Genomic DNA, 22181 nt, shown 5'->3' with positions numbered 1-22181 from the left:
CCCAGGTTAACCTGCCCTCCCAGGTCCTCCCCTATCTGTTCTTGGAGTTTCTCCTGGGGCCTTTATCTCCTCGGATCTGTGCCCATCACTGACTGGCACGGGAAGGGGTGTGTGAGGAAGAGGGGAGGCAAGAGCCTGGTATGAATAAGAGCCCTTGGTTCCCTTCAGATGTTTATCTGTCCATTTCACAAACCTTCCCTCTGTGGAATAACTTGTTTGGTGAAAAAGGCCTTCTTTCCTCATTTTATGGCCGGGAGGTGTCATCGGATAATCACTTCTGAGTGCTGGTCTGGGGCGAGGGTGGGGCAGGAAGAGCCCCTCACCCTGGGGTGCCAGCCGCCTCTGCCGTCCCCCACTTTAAGGGGCAGTGAGTCTGGGGTGAGAGATGGGAGTTGGGAGGGCCACCAGGTGCAGGAGCAGGACGTGTCTCCACTTGCCACTCAGCCTCTGCCTTTTGAAGTGAGATCACCTTTCAGACTAGGCTCCACCCACCACCGTCCCTTCCCCAGGAACAGTGGGGTGCCCCTGCTCCAGCCCTCTCCTCCCCACATACACCTGCACTGCACCCCACCCCCGCACACCCCCTGCCCCGAGCTTCATGTATTCCTGTACATTCACACGATGGTCAAGAATGCATTGTCTGGACTTCCCTGGTGGCGCAGTGGTTAAGAATCCACCTGCCAATGCAGGGGACACTGGTTTGAGCCCTGGTCCGGGAAGATCCCACATGCCACGGAGCAATTCAGCCTGTGTGCGCCACAACTACTGAGCCTGCGCTCCAGAGCCCGCGAGCTACAACTACTGAGCCCACGAGCCACAGCTACTAAAGCCCGCGTGCCTAGAGCCTGCACTCCGCAACAAAGAGAAGCCACTGCAATGAGAAGCACACGCACCACAACGAAGAGTAGCCCCCGCTCACTGCAACTAGAGAAAGCCCGTGCGCAGCAATGAAGACCCAACACAGCCAAAAGTAAAATAATTAAAAAAAAAAAAAAAAAGAATGCATTGTCTGCCCACGTACATTCATCTGGGCTTCTCCTTAAAGTCAAGTCTAAGGTCATTTCTGGAGAAGAAGATCCACTCTTGTTGTAGAATCACTTGTTTATTGATAAATTCATTCAGTAAATACTGATTTACCGCCAACACTGTGTGGGCCGCTGGGTCAAGCCTGAGATCAAGAAGAAGGAAGTGAGTACATCAGACACCCAGCTTGTAGGGGAGAGGAGGCTTTAGACAGACACAGAGCCGGAGTGAACTGGGCACCCGGTGCATGTCAGGAGCTAAGTGCTGTCCCTCCGGCTCCCTCTTTAATCTTCATAGAAACCCAATCGGTAGGTTGGTTACTCTCATCTCCATTTAGGGCACTGAGGCCAGGAGGGGTGGAGTGACTTACCTGACATCACACGGCTGGTAAGTAGCAGGGCCTGAATTTGAACCCAGGCTCCCTGGCTCCAGAGGCCACACCTGTAACCAGGACCTTGTACACCCCAATGATAAGATCCTACTCACCATGAGAAGGGCTGGGTAATTCTAGATAATTCTGGGTAATTCTAGAAAGGGGACCTGATTTAGTCTGGAGGTCATCAAGAGTGTCTAAGGAGGGACTTCCCTGGTGGCGCAGTGGTTAAGAATCTGCCTGCCAGTGCAGGGGACACAGGTTCGAGCCCTGGTCGGGGAAGATCCCACATGCCACGGAGCAACGAAGCCCGTGCGCCACAACTACTGAGCCTGCGCTCTAGAGCCTGCGAGCCACAACTACTGAGCCCACAACTGCTGAAGCCCGCGCGCCTAGAGCCCGTGCTCCACAACAAGAAAAGCCACCACATGAGAAGCCCGCACACCGCAACGAAGAGCAACCCCTGCTCGCCGCAACTAGAGAAAGCCCGCGCGCAGCAACGAAGACCCAACACAACCAAAAATAAATAAATAAATAAACTAATTAATTTAAAAAAAAAGAGTGTCTAAGGATAACAGACTTGTGGTTGCCAAAGGGGAGGTGGGGAGGGGAGGGAAGGAATAGGAGGTTGGGATTAGCAGAGGCAAACTATTATATATAGGATGGATAAGCAAGAAGGTCATACTGTATAGCACAGGAAACTGTATTCAATATTCCGTGACAAACCATAATGGAAAAGAATAGGAAAAAGAATATATATATATATTTATATATCTGAGTCATTTTCCTGTACGGAAGGAATTGACAAAACATTGTAAATCAACTGTACTTCAATAAAATTTATTTATTTTGTCTTTATTTTTTGGCCGCACAGCTTGTGGGATCTCAGTTCCCCAATTAGGGATCAAACCCGTGCCCCCTGCATTGAAAGCACGGAGTCTTAACCACTGGACCGCCAGGGAAGTCCTAATAAAATAAAATAAAATAAAAAAATAATTTAAAAAAAGATTGTCTAAGGAAATGCCCTTGATGCTGCACTTGGAAAGATGGGGAGGAATCAGACACGCAAAGAAAGACTGGGAAAAAGTATGTTGCAGGAAGAAGGAGCTGCAGGTGCCAAGGCCCTGAAGCAGGAGGAACGTGCACGCTGGAGGAGCGCAAGAAGGTCCTTGTGGCTGGAGCCCAGTGCACGAGCTGGCTCCCTTCTGGTAGCAGATGCGGTTACCTCCTGGACAATCATTCACCCGTCGTCCACCTTACCAATAGCACCCCAGGCGAGGCTGTGCTTCACGGGAGGGAGGCTCCAGCTCTGATACCGTCTTAGAATGGCTACAGCTATGTCCTACACGCTCTTCCATAATCTCGCCACGCCCCAGTGAAGAGGCAGTGTCTATTTCTCGGTCCTTTGAATCTGGGTGATTTTGTGACTGCCTCGATGAAGATGATACAGTGAAAGTGATGCCGTATGATCTCTGAGGCTGGGTCAAAAAAAGGTGGCATGGCTGGAGAGCTCTCACTCTCTTTCGTAGGACACTTACCCCTGGAACCCAGCCACCATGCTGTGAGGAAGCCCAGCCAAGCCCGTGTGGGTAGGTTACATGTGGAGAAAAACTGAGGCCTCAAGCCAACAGCTAGCGTCCCCACCAGACAAGAGAGTGAACGAGCCTTCAGATGATTCCAGCCCCCAGCCTTTGAGAGGGCCCAGACATCCTGAGGCAGAGCCAGGCTTGCCCTCCTGTACTCTATCCAAATTCTTGACACAGCATCCATTAGAATAATAAGTGATGTCTTTGTGCCACCAAATTTTGTGGTCATTTGTTACACAGCCATAGTAACTGGGTTTCTGTGGTAAATCATGACTTGTCTGGTAAGCCCATTCCCTTTTCCAGGGATTGGTTTGGGACCCAATCCTGGCTAATGAGAAGTAAAGGGATGTGTTCTGAGCGAACTTCTGAGGAAGGTTTCCTGACTTTGAAAGAAAATTGTCAAGAAGATGCAGTCTTTTTCTACCTCCAGATAAAGCTCGGTGAGGAGATAATGCCTGGGCAACTGCAGCCATTTTGTGACTATGAGGGAGTTGTCCAAAGATGGCAGAATGGGAAGAGAGAAAGATCCTTGGGCCATATGTTATGAGACACTGATTAACCAATCTTGAAACCATCCTAGTTCTGTGAAGTAATAGCCCCTCTTATTGTTTAAAGGTTTTTTTGGTTTTGTTTTGTTTTTTGCTTTGCCTTGAGGATTGCAGGATCTCAGTTCCCCGACCAGGGATTGAACCTGGGCCACAGCAGTGAAAGCCTGGAATCCTAACCACTAGGCCACCAGGGGAATCCCAATTTAAAGCATTTTGAGTTTGACCTCCACTTACTTTCTAAGTGACATACCTTCTTTCCCCTCATAACCCACCTTCCCCCTGCCCTGGCTCACCCCTGAGTTTGGGGCAGAGAAGGCTTAAAGAAGTTCTGATACACAGAAGAGGATTTCTGCCTCTAAACCCAGAGCAAGAGGTACTCAGAATGGGAATTCCAGGAGTCTGATGGTTGAGGAAAGAGGTCAAGAAAGGAAGGAAACAAATCAAGAGAAAAGACCAGTGAGGGAAGAAATAAAGACGATTATGCCGTAAAGACAAGGAAATTAGGACAAAAGAAACTGGACAGAGAAGACCTGGGAGGAGGTGGTAAAGAGTTCAAGGCCACAAGACATTCTTTGTACCACTCTTTGATTCTAGAACCACATTCCTCACATCATCCCATGAGGCCACACAGGACAGGGATTAAACATGCAAGCTCTGGAGTTAGAATTCTGACTCCACGACTTTCTATCTGGGTGATATTGGGCAAATTACTTAAGCAAATTGAACCTGTTTCCTAATTCGTAAAATAGAGAAAGATGATTATAGCACCCATCTCAAAGGGCTGCTGAAAGGAATTGAGACAGGACTCTACTAGTTGTCAGTACAGAAACTCAATTCAGACTGGCTTAAGCAAAAGAGGGATTCCTTTGGCTCCTGTCCCTAAAAGGTTGAGTAATAGGCTTCAGGTGTGGCTGGATCCAGGGGCTCAAACAATGTCATCAGGATTTGATCTTTATATATCTTTTGTCTCTTTTTCTCCCATTGGCAACACATTCAACTAAGCCTTCTCTTTATGGTTGCATCTTCTATGCAGGCTCGAAGGGGACATACCTTTTTGTTGGTCTGATCAGCCAGCCTGGTGGGTCCTGTACCCATTCCTACACCTCTTGTATAACCAAGGAGATGGATTATGCTAATTGGCCAGCCCTGGGTCAGGCGTGCCTAGTCCTGGATGTGGAGATGGGGCCAGCTCCACTCCCGTACGTGGGCTGACGTGGAGTATGTGTGTGTGGGGGGGGTGGTGGGAAAGGCTTCGAGGAAAACTGGAGTGCTGTCCGTGGAAGAAAAGAGGGTGACTGCTGGACAGACAGCACAGCAGCGTCTGCAACAAGGGCTTCAACAGCCATCACCTCCACGGCCCTGCGCTTACCCTTAGGAGAAGCAATTGCAAAGAAGACAAGCCCTGAGCTACATTTGACTCCTCAGTGAAAACCTGTCAAGGGAAAATGACTTTAAAAAATGTGGTAAGATACACGTAGCATAAAATTTACCATTTTACCCACTTTTAAAAAAAATTTATTTATTATCATTTTTTTTTTCTGGCTGCGTTGGGTCTTCATTGCTGCGTGCAGGCTTTCTCTAGTTGTGGCGAGCGGGGGCTACTCTCCGTTGTGGTGCGTGGGCTTCTCATTGCGGTGGCTTCTCTTGTTGCGGAGCATGGGCTCTAGGCGTCCGGGCTTCATTAGTTGTGGCACGAGGGCTCAGTAGTTGTGGCTCGCGGGCTCTGGAGCGCAGGCTCAGTAGTTGTGGCGCATGGGCTTAGTTGCTCCATGGCATGTGGGATCTTCCCGGACCGGGGCTCGAACCCATGTCCCCTGCATTGGCAGGCAGATTCTTAACCACTGTGCCACGAGGGAAGCCCCATTTTACCCATTTTTAAGTAGACAGTTCCATGGCATTAAGTACTTTCACACTGTTGTGCAGCCATCGCCACCATCCATCTCCAGAACTTTTTCATCTTCCCAAACGGAAGCTGTGTTCTCATTAAACAACAACTCCCCATCCCCCTTCCCCCAGCCCTGGGCAACCACCCTTCTACTTTCTGTCTCTATGAATCTGCCTATTCTAGGTCCCTCATATAAGTGGAGTTCTATAGTACTGGTGTTTTTTGTGTCTGGCTTATTTCACTTAGCATAATGTCCTCAAGGTTTATCCATGTTGCAGCATGTGTCAAAATTTCATTCCTTTTAAGGCTGAATAATATTCCTTTGTACATGTATACCATATTTTGTTTATCTAGTCATCTGTTGATGGACACTTGGGTTGTTTCCAGGGCAAAATGCCTTTTAAGCCAAGAGTGCCCACTTTCGTTTCTATAGGCGGCATGACACCCAAGCCAGCCTTCTGCTTGTCCCCTCCTGTCCTTCCCGAAGCCCAGTTATTTGGCTTCAGAAAGTAGCAAGAGCAAAGCAGAGTCGCATAAGAATAGAAGTGATAAGGAGAAAGAGAGGGAGAGAGGATTAATAATTTTTTTAAAAAAGTTTTTCAGCAAAGGAAACTCAATTTTAAGAGAGAAAAAAAAAAAAACCAATTAGGTCTGGTGGCTGCAACTCACAAAGGAAGCACAGTTGTCAGAAGGAGGGCTGGGACTTCTCAAAGCGCTTACTGGAACTAAACAGAAATGCTGAACTTTGTTTTGTCTTTCCCAGGAACATTCTCTTTTTGGAATCAAAAGACTCTGAGGGTGGTGAAAGGCTTCAGAGCATGAAACTGTATTACTGGAAATGGTCTGGGGCTTTTGTTCTTGAGGCTGGGGCCTCGTGAGGGATGGGCTTAGCAACAAGCCCAGCCAGGCTGCAGAGGGGCACGGAGGGGCAGGGGGCAGGCCGGGCAGTTGGAACTGCCCTCCGAGTTTCTCAGCTCCTCAAATGCAAACTGAAAAGCCTCAGGGGCCATGGCCGGATGCTATGCTTGGGGAAGACATTAAAAAACAAAAACCAAAACAACAAAACGGTGTCTAGACCCGAAACAAGAGCGGCAGCAGGACAGGCAGAGGTGGGTCAGAGACTGCAGGTTTGTGACACCTGCAGCCTACTTTGGGATCTTTAAATACTGCTGAATAACCACAGCTGTCTCCTAATGGGTCTCCTTGCCTGTTTCTCTAAAAGGTAAATCTGATTGCGTTACTTCTTAGCTTCAGCACCTTCGATGGCTCACCATAGCCCTTGAGATTGAGTCAAGCTCCTTAACTATACACTCCACTCGACCTGGCCTCTGTATGTCTTCTTTGACCTTAACCCTTCCATCCTTCCCTTTGCACTCTCCACTGCAGCAGCACTGAGCCACTTCTGGTTCCTCCAAGGAGACCAACCCTCTCCTGTCTCTCAGCTTTGCACGCGGTGTTCCATCTGCCTGATGTGCACTTTTTGTTCCCTCTTTGCCCACCAACACTGTGTATTCTTCTTCTTCTTCTTTTTTTTTATAGATTTATTTATTTAGTTTTGGCTACGTTGGGTCTTCGTTGCTGCGTGCGGCCTTTCTCTAGTTGCGGAGAGCAGAGACTACTCTTCGTTGCGGTGCAGGCTTCTCATTGCAGTGGCTTCTCTTGTTGCAGAGCACGGGCTCTAGGCGCATGGGCTTTGGTAGTTGTGGCACGTGGGCTTCGGTAGTTGTGGCGCGTGGGCTTCGGTAGTTGTGGCGCGTGGGCTTAGTTGCTCCGTGGCATGTGGGATCTTCCCGCAACAGGGTTCGAACCCCTGTCCCCTGCATTGGCAGGCGGATCCTTAATCACTGTACCACCAGGGAAGTCCCCATAGTAAGACTTTTGATAAGTACTGTCATGTTAGTCAGGAAAGTTTATGATAAATAACATTTCCAATAGCAATAGAGTCTTTTCTTTCCCATTGCCTCCCCACCTTGCCAGTCCTGAAAGTTCTTGAAATTGAACTTGACTCACAGCAGGCTCTCAGTTATACCTGTGAAATGAAGCCCAGGTTTTCAAGTTCCAGTCTTTGTTGGTACCATTAAGCTTATTTAGTATGAGAGCTTTGCGGAGTGGGAAAGCCTGCCATATTGGAAATGGCAAATGCCCAAGCCAGAGTAGACTTTATTCTTTGTTTGGCTTTATTTTTCTGCCTCTAGCTTATACTTGCTTTCAGATCTGAGGGCGTCTTGGCATAAGAACTTTCCCCCACTTACACTACACCTACTGGAATTATTCTGATCCTTTCTGTTGTGATAAATTGACTGATGGCCATTGTCTTAAAGCTAAGTTGAACATTTGGCTGCCAGGATAACTAACCTGCACTCGAGTTTCTCAGTCATGACACTAGTGATAGTTGGGGCCGAGTAATTCTTGGTGGTGGGCTGTCCTGTGTACTGTGGGACGTTTAGCAGCATCCCTGGCCTCCGTTGACCACGTGCCACATGTAGGAGGATGCTAGTAGCATGCTTCTGGAATGACAACCAAGAATGTCTCCAGACAGTGAAGGATGTCTCCTGGGGGACAAAATCGTCCTGGCTGAGAAGCACTCTCAATGTAATTAACGACTCACTGTCTTAGGGAGTTAGGATGTAGCTGTGCGTGAAGCTGGCCCAGTGTCCCCGGCTTTTCCCTGACTTTCAGTAAATTATTCATCCAGCAAGTGGCAGCCATGAGGGAGCGCTTGTCTTCTTAAGAACTTGCAGTCAAAGGTATTTTGGGGTACAAACAGAAAGACAGTCCACGTTTCAGTTGAAGCTATGAAATTGAGGTTTCCACAGTGTCCCAGTGCCATTAAATTGTTCATGAGGAAGAAAAACATTACTGTCTTTTTTTCCCCTTTGATTCAATACAACAAGTCTTGAAAATCACACTATAGGCTTTTAAGATCTCATCATAAAAATAATAAATTAATACAAATTTTAAATGAACCTGTGTAGATGGGGTACAGTGTATTCCCAGGTCCTGTCCAGGAACCTTTGCAGAATCACGTTTAGAATTTAGAATTAGTGCCCATTTTAAGGATGAGGAGACTGAGTCTCAGTGACCTGCTTCAAATGGTATGGGCTTGGGACTTTCTCAGTCATTCACGTCTTGAGCCTAATAAAGGCTTGTTTTACCAAAAGGGATGTGTTGGCTCAGAGAATGGGGACATTTACTGCGAAGCTCAAAGAAAGGGAAAGCAGGTGAGAAAGAAAAGAACTAGAGTTGGGACTATGCTCTCTCCCCATCCCACCTCGTCTTCCTTCTCTGCTTCTCCTCTTGTTGGGAACACTCCCCAGCAGTCTGCATCCCATGTGTCACAGTATTGGAAACAAGGCTCCCTCTCCCAACCTTCCTGTACATTTCCCAGGGAAGGACTCCTATTGGCTCTGCTTAAATCACATGCACATCTCTGAACCAATACCGAGCCCACAAAATAAGCCACTCTGATTGTTCTCACCTGAGTCATGTATCATGAGGGCAGGATCTATTACCAAAATATGGTGAACGGGGGAATGGGTGCCAGCGGCCAAAAGTAATAGCTACTTAGCTCGGAACCAAGATGTGGGTCCAGGTTTGAATTAGTCATCCTTCTGGAACATGTCCACCATTGCCATATATATTGGATGTTTTGAAATAAATACCTGGAAAAAAAACACAAACCTTAATTTTAATAATCCTACAAGGAAGAAATCATTATTTCCGCTTTGCAGATGAGGAAACAGAGGCCCAGAAAATTTTTTTAAGTGCCTTGGGATTAGCTGAGCCCAGTTCCTACTCCAGAGTTCTAACTTGTAACCTCCATGTTTTAGTGCCTCCTGTGTATCTCAGATTTGTCCCAGAGAAACATCCCCCTGGTCCTTGGCCCCCCTGTTGACCCTGATTACTTGGAGAGGGCTAAGGGGACAGGAGTGGGAGGCATATTGGGAGACACAGAAAAGGGGCAGAGGGAGGGCTTCTTGGAGGAGGTGGTACCCCACTGGCAGCACAGGGTGAGGCTGGGCTGGCCTGTGCAGAAGTTGGGTCCAGGCAAGAACACGGCCCTGAGGTCCAGAACCGAACATACTCTCGGTGTCGGGAGCACAGGAAGGAGGAGTGATGACATGAACGTGTGGCCGTGGTCAAATCCCTCAGGACCCAGAGACTCTCAGGAGCTGGAATCTACCCCTCAGAGCAATAGGGGGGACACTGAGGATGTGAGCTGAGTGGGAGAGCCTCTGGGTCAGTTTGCATTTTGGAAAGGTGTCGCTGGCTGCCAAGTGGGGAATGGTTTGGAGGCGGGCATATGTTTATTGAGCACCGACTGTGTGCCAGGCGCTGTTCTAAGTATCAGGGATTCAAAAGTGCACAAGATGAAGTCCCAGTCCTCACAGACTTCCTAGCAAGGACACAGACAGAAATCAAGTAAACAAGTAAATAGATTCAGCATAATTCACCTCATTCAGTAAGGGCTGTAAAGAAAAACGTCCTAGAGGCAGGGCAGAGAGGGTGATGGTGGTGGGTGCTTTCTTAGCCTAGGTCGTAATCCCGGAGAGAGACGAGGGAGGCCCGGGGTCGGGGTGGGGGAGTGCAGGGACTTTCATTTTGTTCGCCCCCAGTGGCACGTGTCAAACAGTGGACGGGGTGTGTCGGGCTGGCCGTCTCTGGGCTTGCCCTCCAGGGTGCCCACGTTGCCTTTGCTTTGGAGCAGCTGTCGAGCCGATATAAACATTTAAAAGTGGATATAGCTTGGTTCTCGTTCAGCGTGTAAATAGATGTCAAATCTTCAATTTTGAAAGGACTGGTTCCCTGAGATTTGTATAAATTTTGGACCACAGTAGAAGCCGTACACACGGAAAACCAGGTCTCTCCTCATCAGGGACGGGTCCTGGGTTTCAAAGATACAAACCTTTCAGATGGGAACTCATTTTAGAGGCGGAGCTAAAATTAAGGAGGATAACAAAGAAAGATCAAATGTGTCCTGCATCTGACAGGCACGGCCCCCATTTAGAAAAGTAGAAACGCTTAGGAATAGAGATTTGATGGTTTGGAATTCTTAGATTAAAAATACAATTTGATTTTATTTCTTATATTTCTCCTGTGTTTTCCAGATATTTAGCATTAAGAGGATTTTCTTTGGGGACAGGCTCCAACAACTTATTCTTTTCTGCAATTAGACTTTGGGGTACCAACCTAAGTAGTCAGATTCCCGGGAAGCCAACAGACTGAGCATGTCATTTATTTATCTCCGCCCTGCCCCTCACGACACTGGCAAAGGTCAAAGAGACGGAAGGATTGTTGCTGGGGAAGGTGAGGGAAACTAGCACCTGTTAGTGGGTGGATACACGGGAACACTGTTTCCTGATGGTAATTTGGCAGGATCTGGCAAAATTTAAAAGAAGCGTGTCCTTCACAACCAAGCAGTTGATTTCCAGGAATCATATCACAGAAACATCTGAAATACTGAGCAAAGATATGGTTACAAGGATGTGCCCTGAGACGTGGTTTCATATAGGTGTATACGTGAGCTATACATGCATTATCTTCATTAACCCCCAACTGGTTTAAAATAATGATTATACTTCCCAACAATGGAACACTTTGCAGCTGCTTAAAAATGAAGTTGGCCTCTGCCAGGTGATCAAGGTCAACAGCAACAGTGATAGGTCACATTGATAGCCTGCACCCTTGATAGGATGTGATGAGAAGGGCACTTCATCTCCGTGGTCATCCTCCCCCCAAACCCATCACGCCAGTCTGATTACAAGAAAAAATCAGATAAATTCTAACAGTGGGGCATTTTACAAAATACCTGACCAGCACTCCTCCAAACTGCCAAGGTCACAAAAAACAAGGAAAGTCTGAGAAATTGCCACAGCCAAGAGGAGCCTCAGTAGACACGAGAACTAAATGTCATATGGTGTCCTGGGTGGGATCCTGGACCAGGAGGAGGACATTAGGGAAATCTGAATAAGCTATAACTTTAGTTAATAATAACGTATCAATGTTGGTTCGTTAATTATGGCAAAAGTACGATACTAACGTAAGTTCCTAAAAATAGGAGAAATTATCATTAATGGGGGTAGGGTATATGGGAACTCTTTGTACTATCCCTGCAATTTTCCTGTAATTCTAAAACTGTTCAAAAAAACCAAAATCTGTTGCAAAAAATGAGAGAAATTCATGGATGGATGTGAAGGTAGTTCAAGATGTATGACTGACGGAAAACAGTGATCCCATTTTTTTTTTTTTTAATGTTTATTTATTTATTTATTTATTTTTGGCTGTGTTGGGTCTTCATTTCTGTGCGAGGGCTTTCTCCAGTTGTGGCAAGCGGGGGCCACTCTTCATCGCGGTGCGCGAGCCTCTCACTATCGCGGCCTCTCTTGTTGCGGAGCACAGGCTCCAGACGCGCAGGCTCAGTAGTTGTGGCTCATGGGCCTAGTTGCTCCGCGGCATGTGGGATCTTCCCAGACCAGAGCTCGAACCCGTGTCCCCTGCATTAGCAGGCGGATTCTCAACCACTGCGCCACCAGGGAAGCCCTCATTTTTTTTAAAACAAAATTGCATGTGTATGTTTATGGAAGTATCAATAGAGCCTAAGATGCTCCCCCTTTCCCCCTAAGTGGTTATCTTGAGCGTTTAGGGTTAAAGCATTTAGTGGGAGGGAATCTTTTACATTTCTACAATGTTTTGAAATCGTTATGCACAGGTGAGACTTTTACAATACAAAGTTGAGTAAAGATATTTCACACACACACACATACACTGAAAAATAACTCAGTGGTGGGCAAAAGAAGGCAAGGGAAGTGCAAGTAGCCCGCTCCAATTTCATTTCACATCAATAGGCCCCAGATTAACCTTCCTTGATTCATAATTCAGAGTCAACAGCATGGAAAAATTAGAATCCCCCCCAGGTTTCTGGGCACACTGGAACGGCCTTATTCCTAGAAAGTCTGACCTTGGCCGGGGCCGGTGGACTCTGCCCCTGTCCGGGGGCTTGCCTTGTCGTGGCTGCCACTCACTCAGTGGCCGGCCCTGGGAAGGACTCCCACGCATGCCCTCATTTAGTCCTGAAAATAACCCTTCGTGGTAGATTATGTCATCACCACCCTTTTAAATATGAGGCCCAGACAGAGAAGGTCAGTTGTCACTCAGCCGGTAAGGGAAGGTTCAAGTCTAATCCAGAGCTGTCCGATTCGGGAGCCCCAGCTCAGCCACTCGCTCCTGTAACCCCTCGAAGGTAGAAGCTGTGATAAAGGAGCCACTCGCCTGAACAAGAATTCCCCTCCTGGTCCCCTCGAATGAGGAGGTGCCTCTTCAACGTGACGGCTCCAGTGAGCTTGGATCTCTAATGCTATTATTTCTCTTTCTGGCGGAGTATTTTGGTCCCATAACCAGGTGCACGTGGAATTTGGTAACAATCAAAAAGTCCAAGGGTGCGTGAAAACCCAGCACATGTTGGCTGAGGTTGGGCCGTATGGAAAGTATACGTTCCTCATCAGTGTTTACATTTGGCTTATTTATTTTTCCTGAAATCCCATCAAAATAAAAATCAACCACGTTGCCCTGAAGCCCTTTCTGATGTGTGTGGGAGGTGCCTTGGACATCATTTTCTGTTAGGGGAACAGAAAGCAGCAAAATGGAAATACACAGCAGGGTGGGTGGGATGCACGGGCCATTGTTGGGAGGAAGAGGGACCTTTTCTCTTAACTCAGATGCCCTTTGGAGAGGAGGGCGTGTCTGCAGGGTGGCTGATGGGAGCAGACGTAATGTCAGAGTGGGACGAGTTCTTTTGGAAAACGTGTTTCCAGCATCACTTAAATTTTGACCTTTAACTTGTGCAGCCATGCGAGCTACTTCATTTTTACACATCTCTGTCCTCAAACCCCATCAGACCTGTCATGAGCAAATAGACAAATAGTGAGTGGGGCCACTTTTTTTCTTAAAAGTCCCCTGCTGTGCCAGCAGGGCACTGTGATCCTCAGGTAGGAAGATCCTTCCTCTGGACTTGTTACAAGATGAAAAGATGTCTGACCTCGATTCCCTGCCACCAAAGAGCCTTTGAGGAATGGAGCTCAAAATGTATTCTTGGACAAAGAGGTCTGCTTCAAACTGCAAGTGGAAACCTTTGCCACGTATTCAGTGCCTTCTCCTTTCTGGCCACGTGTAAGTGTCATATGATTCCCATGCAAGGAATTGGAAGCTTATTGCCTCGGTTGCCCTCACTGATGAAGACTGAAAGTCATATTAAACACGTTTCTGGGAGGTGTTTTCTTTTTTTCTTTTCTTTTTTTTTTCTTCTTCCATTTTTATTGTTGAACTTCATCTGGTGCTAAGATTTCCTCTAGAGAAGTAATTTAGAGCATTGTGGCATTTCCTTTCTTAATTAATCCCAACTGGGGCTTCGTCTAGAGCAAGCATCCGTGGTTGATGGCTTCATCACCGTGCAGAGGGCTCTTCCTGCTGCATTTGTAAACACCAGCCCGGCCACAGCGCCATGGCAGGGTTCTGGTTTGAATTAAAGCCCAGGCTGAAGGATCAACCCAGCTGTGCTTTCCTGTAAGCTCTGTCAGTTTTCCAAAGCTTGTTAACATGCTAATATAAAAGGAAATAGGACAAACTTCAAGGAATTTACAACTGGTCTTAAACTTCAAAGACAAAGCTACGTCCATGCAACACACACACACACACATACACACACAAAACCAATATGTCCCTCCATCTCCTTCTTCTTCAAACACAGCCCAACACAAAACAAAAAAACCCCAACTAATAAAAAGTTCATTTAGCAACCTGGGGATGGCTGTGGATGCCGGTTTGAAACATTGTGGCCACAATCCACGATGTTGCAGGCGCTTTTGCGCATTGTGAAACATGGGGCAAAATTAGTAGGTCTGACTGGAGACGGGATAAATATTTCTCCAGTCCCTAAGACAGTGACGCCAACCCAGCCTAAAAGGTCGGCTTCCTTGTTCCTCCCCATGCAGAGCTGGCCAGGTGGGCTGGGTGGGAAGGGAGGACCCGACCGTCCTCACCTGCCACTTCCCCCGTCCAGCCCAGCCCTGGAACAAGGCACAGCACATCCATCCTGACCACAGGGGCTGGTGATGAACTCAGGAGGGAGAGGCCGGGGCACGTTTCTTAGCAAATGGTGATTCATTTTCAGAGCCGTCTCTTGGAGATTCTGACAACAAATAGAACAGCACAACTTTTTAATTTCCTGTTAATGTTCTCCTTTCTCCAATGAGCATCAGCAGATCATATTTATCTCAGCCTGCCAGGGTGTGGATGCCAAAACCCAGTTCAAAGATTCTCATTAACTTCCTCTGAGCATTTCCAAATTGGAACCCAAATAGTGAAACTGAAGGTCCCATTTAGGATGAAGCTAATGGCTGCGGCTGTGACGCCCTCATTCCTCTGCCTCATTCATTGCTGACCGTGGACACAGTGTTCTCACAAATGCCCATGTGGGTTCGCTTAGGTTGTCCAAGAATTGCGGCTTTGTCCGCTGCATTTGTATCTTCAGCGCTGGAGATGTAGGGCAGCCACGTCACTTAGGGCAGCGGTTCTCAACCTCAGCATTATTGACAGTTTGGGCGGGATAATTCTTTGCTGTGGAGCCGTCCTGGGCATTGCAGGGTGTGTAGCAGCATCTCTGGCCTCCATCCACAAGACGAGACTCCAGAGCACAATCCCCCACCTCCCACGGCATGACAATAGAGAGTATTTCCAGACCTTGCCAAACATCCCCTGGGGGTTGAGTTGCCAGATAAAATACAGGGTTAAATTTGAATTTCAGATAAACAATGAATACTTTTATCTATAGCATATCTTAGGTATTATTTGGAATGTGCTTAGAAATTATTTTTTGTTTATCTGAAATTCAAATTCAACCGGGCATCCTATAGTTTTGTTTGCTAAATATGGCAGTCCTACCTGGAAGGCAATATTCTCCACCAATCCCTGCCCTCTACCCGGTCTTGAGACCCACTGACTTAGGGGGAAAAAACAAGTAAGGATAACTGCTTCTAGCCCCTGGTTTGCCCCGTTCTTGGTCATTTCATCTCAGAAAAGCCATTTAAAATCTTGGAGCCTTCCCCTCTTCAGTGTAAAAAGTGGTCATGATGTCTGCTCCCCTCTCGTGTTGAGAAGGTTCAAAAGACAAGGCTTCACAGTGAGAAACAAGCCTTCACAGTCCGGACGAGAGCAGGAATCCACTCACAGCTGTCCAGTCACTAAACCCTGACTTCCCAGCGTACATCTCGGGGTGGGGCGGTGGGGGTGGGGGAGCTGAGCCATCCCTGACTCCAGGCTTGACGAATCAGAGAATCATATTCCTCCAGGCACAGCGATTGGCTCATGGGACACCATGTGACCTGAGCAGAGCCAATGGGAGCTACAGTGGTTTTGCCGGGAGATTTCAGTGAGAGATGCTCTTGTCCATGAACCTGATCTTGGAAGCTGTAAGATGGGAGCTGCTGGGGGCTTTCCTGAAGGAGAGCTGATGCAGAGCAAAGCAGAGCTGAGGGATGGGAAGAAAGCTGATTTCTGATGGAGCAACTCCTCCACCCCGCCGCAAAGCCTCTGGACTTTTCTTTGTGTAAACCAATAAATCCCCTCTTTACCTAAATTAGAATTGGAGTTTCTGCCCAACCCAGCAAAAGAGGACCAAGTGACTCCTTTGTGAAAGGGTTTAGCCAGCCTCGCCCACGCTAAGTGTTCAGTAAATGTTAGGTATTGTTGTTGCTGTGGGTTTCCTCAACTAGACTATAGTGTCCTCAAGTTCAGAGGCCAACTCTTCTCTCCCATTGGCTTTCTGGTGGGTGCACCAGGTCCCTGGGGGCTTGGATCAGAATGGATAGATAAAGAAGTGAAGGATGGATGGGTGGGTAGATAAATGAACAAGAACAAGAAAGGTGCACGGTCGGAAGCAAGGAAAATAAACACTATCCTAGCTCCATCTGAGAAGCTTTTAATGAAGGATCACTGCAGGTCCTCCCTTTCCTGCCTCCACTCTCCTGCCATTGCCCCTTGGTGCTTAGCCCTTGTGCTGTGATTAACACAGAGCTGGTTCCCATTAAGCCCAGTCCCCATCTCAGGGCTGTGGCCCTTGCTGGTCCCGCTGCCTGGATTACCCTCTCCAGTATCTTCTCGTGGCTCACTCCTTACAAATCAAGTCTGCACTCAGTGCTGCCACCTCTGGCAGGCCTTCGCTTATCACTCCTGGCAGCCCCCCTTCCTATCAGCTTTATTTCATTCATGGCCACTATCACCATCTGAAATTATCCGAAGTTTGTCAGCCTACTGTCAGTTCCCTCTACCCCACCAGGTAAACTCCATCTTTTTGACTGCTCTGTCCCCCACGCCTAGAAATTCCATCCACATAGTAGATGCTCAGTAAATATCTGTTGAATGAATGAATGAGTTATTTACGTGTCTGGTTTCCTCTGCAGACTGTGAGCCTGTCGTATTCATTTTGAACCCCCAGGGTCCAGTAACGAGGCCTGAGTGCATGAGTATTGAATGAATGAAGGATTTTTTTTTTTTTTTTTTTCCTGGCCGTGCCTCGCAGACTGTGGGATCTTAGTTCCCAGACCAGGATTGAACCCCGGCCCTCGGCAGTGAAAGCACAGAGCCTTAACCACTGGACCACCAAGGAATTCCTGAATGAAGGATTTCTAATACTATGCTAGTCTCTGCGGAAGCCAGGGCAACAGAAAACTCTCTGTGGGCTCAAACTCTCAGCCTCCCCGGCAGGACTGGGAGGGATGGGGACAGCATGAAGCCAGGGAGGGGAGAACTGGGGCGTTGGTTCTGCTGTTTCCTGACGTCGTGGTCCTGGGCCTCAGATACGCATCTGGAAAGCAGGGAGAACGCCAGCACCCCCGTCACAGGGCGATTGTGAACATTAACTGAGGCCAAGCATGTAACAGGCCTAGAAGTATCCAGGTGTGCTAGCGCAGAGTTGTACTGATATATTTGTTTCTATTTGTCTGAGCATCCCTGCATCCGTCTGTCACTCCAGAGGAGGGAACTTGCCTCCAGAGGAAGAAGGTGGCCTGTTCAAGGTCACGCAGCAAGTCAGACTTTTCCGATTGGATGGTGGGTGCAGATGCAACCCCCCGCCTTGCCTCACACCTCCCTTCTCTCCCCCATACCTCCCGGCTTCCACCCTGGGCCCGTTTTCCTGCGGTGAGATCCTCGGGGCCTTTTCCCTGGGTGGGCGTGTTTTATTCTCAATAGAAAAAAAATGACAAAGTCGCTCAGAAACCCGAGCTGTTTTTCACACTGTTCTGTCTCTGACAGGCTGTTAGAAAAGTTGGGAGGAAAGGTGCTACTGTTATACTTTTGTTATTCGGCGCTAATTAGAAGAAAGCTGAGTGCTGGGATGGAGAACAGTTCCCCAGGAGGCACTTACTGTTGCCACTGGAACGAAAACGAATCCAGATTAAAAGTCTTCTGATTCCCAGGCACTACATTTCAAGCAAAATATTTTGTTTTGCTCTTAAACAATGAAAATTACCTGATCAATCGAATAGCATTGATACGTCAAAAAATTTTTTCCATATTCTGAATATTTAAAGGCATCTGACAGTTAGCTTTTTCTGCAGCATTTAAAATGAAGATGCTGAGCAAGTTTGCCATGTAGGAAAATGTGTTTTTGATCAGCAGAGATGCACATTCTACGTCCATAGACTATATTCAGAAGAGGTAGATGGGGTTTCCTCCTTTGGGGGAGGGCAGGGTGCTAGAAGGAAGAGCTTTACCTGAGAAGCCAGGGAAGGTGAGAGGGGGCTGCCCTGAACAGTGTTTTCTCCAAAACCCACTATGTGCTGGTTGCACAATGCAATCTGTGTTCAGCTGTGAGGCTACTGTGCCAGATGTGGGAGTAGCTTATCGAATCCTCACAATAGACCATGGGGTAGGCACTCTTATCATAGTTCCCATTTCTATAGAGGAGGAAAGTGAGGCTCAGAGAGGTTAAGTCATGTGCCCAAAGTCACACAGCAGGTAAATGGCAGTCCTGGCATTTGATCCCAGCTGGTCAAGCTCCAGGGTCCCTGCTTTTGGCTGCAGTGCTGGGCAGCCTCGCTGGGGGAGCACCATTACTGACTAACTATACAGGTGAGGGAACGGAGACTCAGAGGGTTCCATCCCAGCGGGAGGCCGCCCAGCGAGAAGGGGTGGAGCCCTGACGCAAGTGGCCTCCAGCTCCGGGAAGAAGGAGGCGCAAAGAATGGTGGAGAATTTGTGCTGTGGGAGTTCCGGTCACCAGCATGTGAGGCCTGGCTCTGCTTTCAGCGGGATGACCGCGGGCAAATGACTTCCCCTCTCTGTGCCTCGGCTTCCTCCCCTGCAAAGTGAGGATAACAGTTCCTGCCTCTTAGTGGGGTTTAAGGATTGAAGGAGATTCTACCTGTTAAAACTCTGCCCAGCACGCCGGTCACCTGATCCACCCTAGTTCAAAGCTGGCTGTTACTATCACCATTATTATTATTCCGATTCAAAAGCTGTGCTCCTTCCGGATACAGGATGCTGCTGGCAGTAGATCTCTGTTATCAAGTTGGATCATCCTGGGTAGGCATGTAACCCCTCCAGGCTTCACTTTCTTCCAGAGCGCCACTAGAGAACCCGAACTGAGGACCTTAAAGGCACTGGGTGTTTCTCACTGCTCTGCCCCTGAATCCTTACTATTCTATTTCCTTCATTCAGTAATGCCAGGCATGGCATAATGTTCCAGCGCTAGGCTCTGGAACAAATAGCAATGGCCCTCGTTAAGTTCCGGAGTCTTTTACGGAGAAGGACAGAGATTCACAAAGCCGATGAGAGTGATTGATAAACCCTCTGAAGCCACGTGGTTTCTGCCCACCTCTCTCAGAGATGACCAGTAATGAGGGATATCTTTTGGCACATTTATTTCCCAAAACGCTTTCACTTCCTCCCTCTGGGGCAATCTGCATTTCGCCTGTCTGAGCAATGTGGCAGGCTGAGCAACCCTCATTTATCCCCATTTGACAGGTGAGAAAATTGAGGTTCACAGAAGTTGAAATGATTTGCTCAAGGCCAGGGAACTAATTATCAGTGGAATCAGGTCTCAGCTCTGTGCCTTGTTCCCACAATCTCCTCTCCGGCCTCCTCTTACCCAGTGAGGCAATAATCCGGGTTCTGTCGCCATTGGCAGAGTTGGATAAGGGCTGGTTTTTCTACGCTGGTAACTAGAAAAATGGGCTGGTAACTGTTCAACCACAATTTCATTATTATCTCCCGAGTTCTAACCAAGCAGAAGGCTCCGGTCTCCATTTTCTGTGAAAATCACTCAATGAGTCAATCAATAAATGTTGAATAAACATTTTCCTGTATGTGGAAGGGAGCTAAAACTTACTCATAACCTCCAAGACTTTGGGTGTGGCAACGTAAAGTAAATAATGTACGGAGCACCGACTATGTGCCTGGGACTGGGATGTCCTATCACTTACTCTTCACCAGATTAGGAGTTCACTTAATGAGGTTACCTTTCCAGATCCAGGAAGAGAGGCTGAGTGAGGCCGAGGCACTCGCTAGGGTTGCCCGATGAAACACAGGACACGTGCCATTTGTGGCACATGTATACTAAATAATCATTTGTTGTTCATCTGAAACTCACACTTAACTGGATGTTCTGTGTTCTGGTTTGCCAAATCTGGCAACCCTTCCAAGATCATGCAGGGCGTCAGGATTAGGACGGAGCTAATCTCATTCCCAAGCCTCCATTTTTGACCCCTGTGATGTCCTGTCGCATCTGCATCACGAGAGAGCTTTCCTGTGGCCCACCCTATAAATGTCCCCTATATCTTATTGACAGAACGGGGTCACCTAGTAACCCTAACTGTGGAGGTATTTTTAGTTGGGCGCAGTGCTAACCCTAATAAAGTCAGAGATCTGTTTGCAAGGCAGTTGGGGGAAACAACATAAATTAAGCCTGGAATTGCTCCCTCTCCACAGGGGGAGACAACTGAGGACGAGTAGAGTGACGCAAGGGTGGGGCAGTGCAGGCAAGGCGTGGAGAGAGACCGCCTCTCAGGAGCGGGGTTGGAACCATGGCGTGGTGCCTTACCTTAAGCCAGAGCCCCCGTGAAAGAGCCCTGATAAAGCCACATGCTGGGCTGTGCCCTCACTGTGTCACACACAAACCGTCACCGTCTCCTGGGCACAGAGCTCTGTGACCACGTCATGGGGTACACCGTGCAGCCACGCTGGGCCTTCCCCAGCACCCTCCACTCCACACCCAGGATACAGGACGGGGCGGGTCTGGTACTGTAGGAGGTGACAGCTAGGATGTAGGCAAAGACTAAGCTGACCAGCCATCCTGGCCGGCTCGGGACTGAGCGTTTTCTGAGTTCTGGAACTTTCAGTTCTAAATCTAAGAGAATCCCGGGCAAACAGACAAGTTGGTCACTGTAGGAGAGGCTCGAGATGGGACCGTGGTGGGGGGTAGGGCTGAGCCAGGTGGTCACAGAGAGCATGATGATGATGGGGGGGGGCCTGTGTGAGACAAACTCCTTCCCCCCAGAATCAGCCAAGAGCCCTGTTTCCTGTCTTCGTCCATTCTGGTTGCTGTAACAAAAACACCATAGACAGGGTGGCTCAAACAGCAATGTATTTCTCGTAGTTCTGGAGCCTGAAAGTCTAAGATCAAGGCTCTGGCAGATGCAGTGTCCGGTAAGAGCCCATTTCCTGATTCACAGACAGCTGTCTTCTTGCTGTGTCCTCACCCAGTGGAAAGGGTGAGGGAGCTCCGTGGGATCTCTTTTATAACAGCACTAATGCCATTCATGACGGCTCCACCTTCATGACTTACCTCCCAGAGTCTCCACCTCCAAACAGCATCACACTAGGGACTGGTATTCAACCTATGGGTTCTGGTGGGGTGCATTCAGGCTATAGCATTCCCCAGTCTTCATCGTTTGCTTGGCATTTCAGGAGTTTCGCTATGTTCTCGTACAATCTATACGAATAACCCACTTATCTTTCTCAGATAAGTGCACTTATTTAAAAAGAACCTCTCTATCATTACTGTAAATGGAAAGCCAGTATTAGTTCCCACACATAGAAGATAGCCATAAAAATAAATAAGCAAAATTGTTACAAGAAAAGAATTGTTCATCTGTGTACCACCTAGAGATCATCTCATGTGCCCCATTGCTGCGAACATCACCCTCTGTACCCTCAACACCAGATGTGGTGCGCCTTGAGATGGGGAGACAGAAGAAAACAACCATCACCCCCTCAAGAACACCAGGTGCTTTGGAATGGAAGTAGTTGTAGGACTAGGAAGAGAGGGAGAACATAGAAACAACCAGGAAGCCATCCTGGAGGAGGCGGGGCTTGAAAGGCCTTGGAGTCGGGGCAGGGTGTGGATATGCAGAACAGAGAACCAAGCCTTCATTGACTGATTTGTTTCTGGAGTCAGTCTTTCTCCATGGGCTCCTTTTGGAAAGGTCCTCACTTTGCTCGGTTCTGCTATGCACAAACTCCAGTGATCACATTTCAGTTAAATAACACCAGTCCCCCAACTGATTCAATTCTGAGATACCATAGTACATTAACTGTGAGTAATTTTAAAAAGTACAAACTTCACCGCTAGCTCTTCATAGCACATGCACCATCATTGCCACTTAGGCACCCGTGACAGACATCACTAATGGATTGTAGCACTCCACAAAGTGCAGAGGTTAAGAAGCTTCTGCTCCAAAACTAGACTGGCTGGCTTTGAATCCAGGATCTTT

The 22181-nt window shown here is 48.0% G+C and overlaps 1 long non-coding RNA gene across 1 annotated transcript in view; it reads left to right on the top strand.

Annotated features, from left to right (window-relative positions):
* Positions 1 to 20761, top strand: part of LOC309644459 — a 100512-nt gene extending 79751 nt beyond the window's left edge. The window contains exon 3 of the long non-coding RNA XR_014254438.1: positions 15759 to 20761. This is a non-coding gene — a long non-coding RNA (uncharacterized lncRNA). The remainder of the gene's footprint in view (positions 1 to 15758) is intronic.
* Positions 20762 to 22181: the final 1420 nt, after the last annotated feature.

This window comes from Balaenoptera physalus (genome assembly GCF_965194825.1).
Source record: "Balaenoptera physalus genome assembly, chromosome: 16".
In the NCBI taxonomy this organism is placed as follows: Eukaryota; Metazoa; Chordata; class Mammalia; order Artiodactyla; family Balaenopteridae; genus Balaenoptera; species Balaenoptera physalus.
The sequence above is the reverse complement of the archived record's forward strand: the minus strand, read 5'-3'. Positions and strand labels throughout refer to the sequence as shown.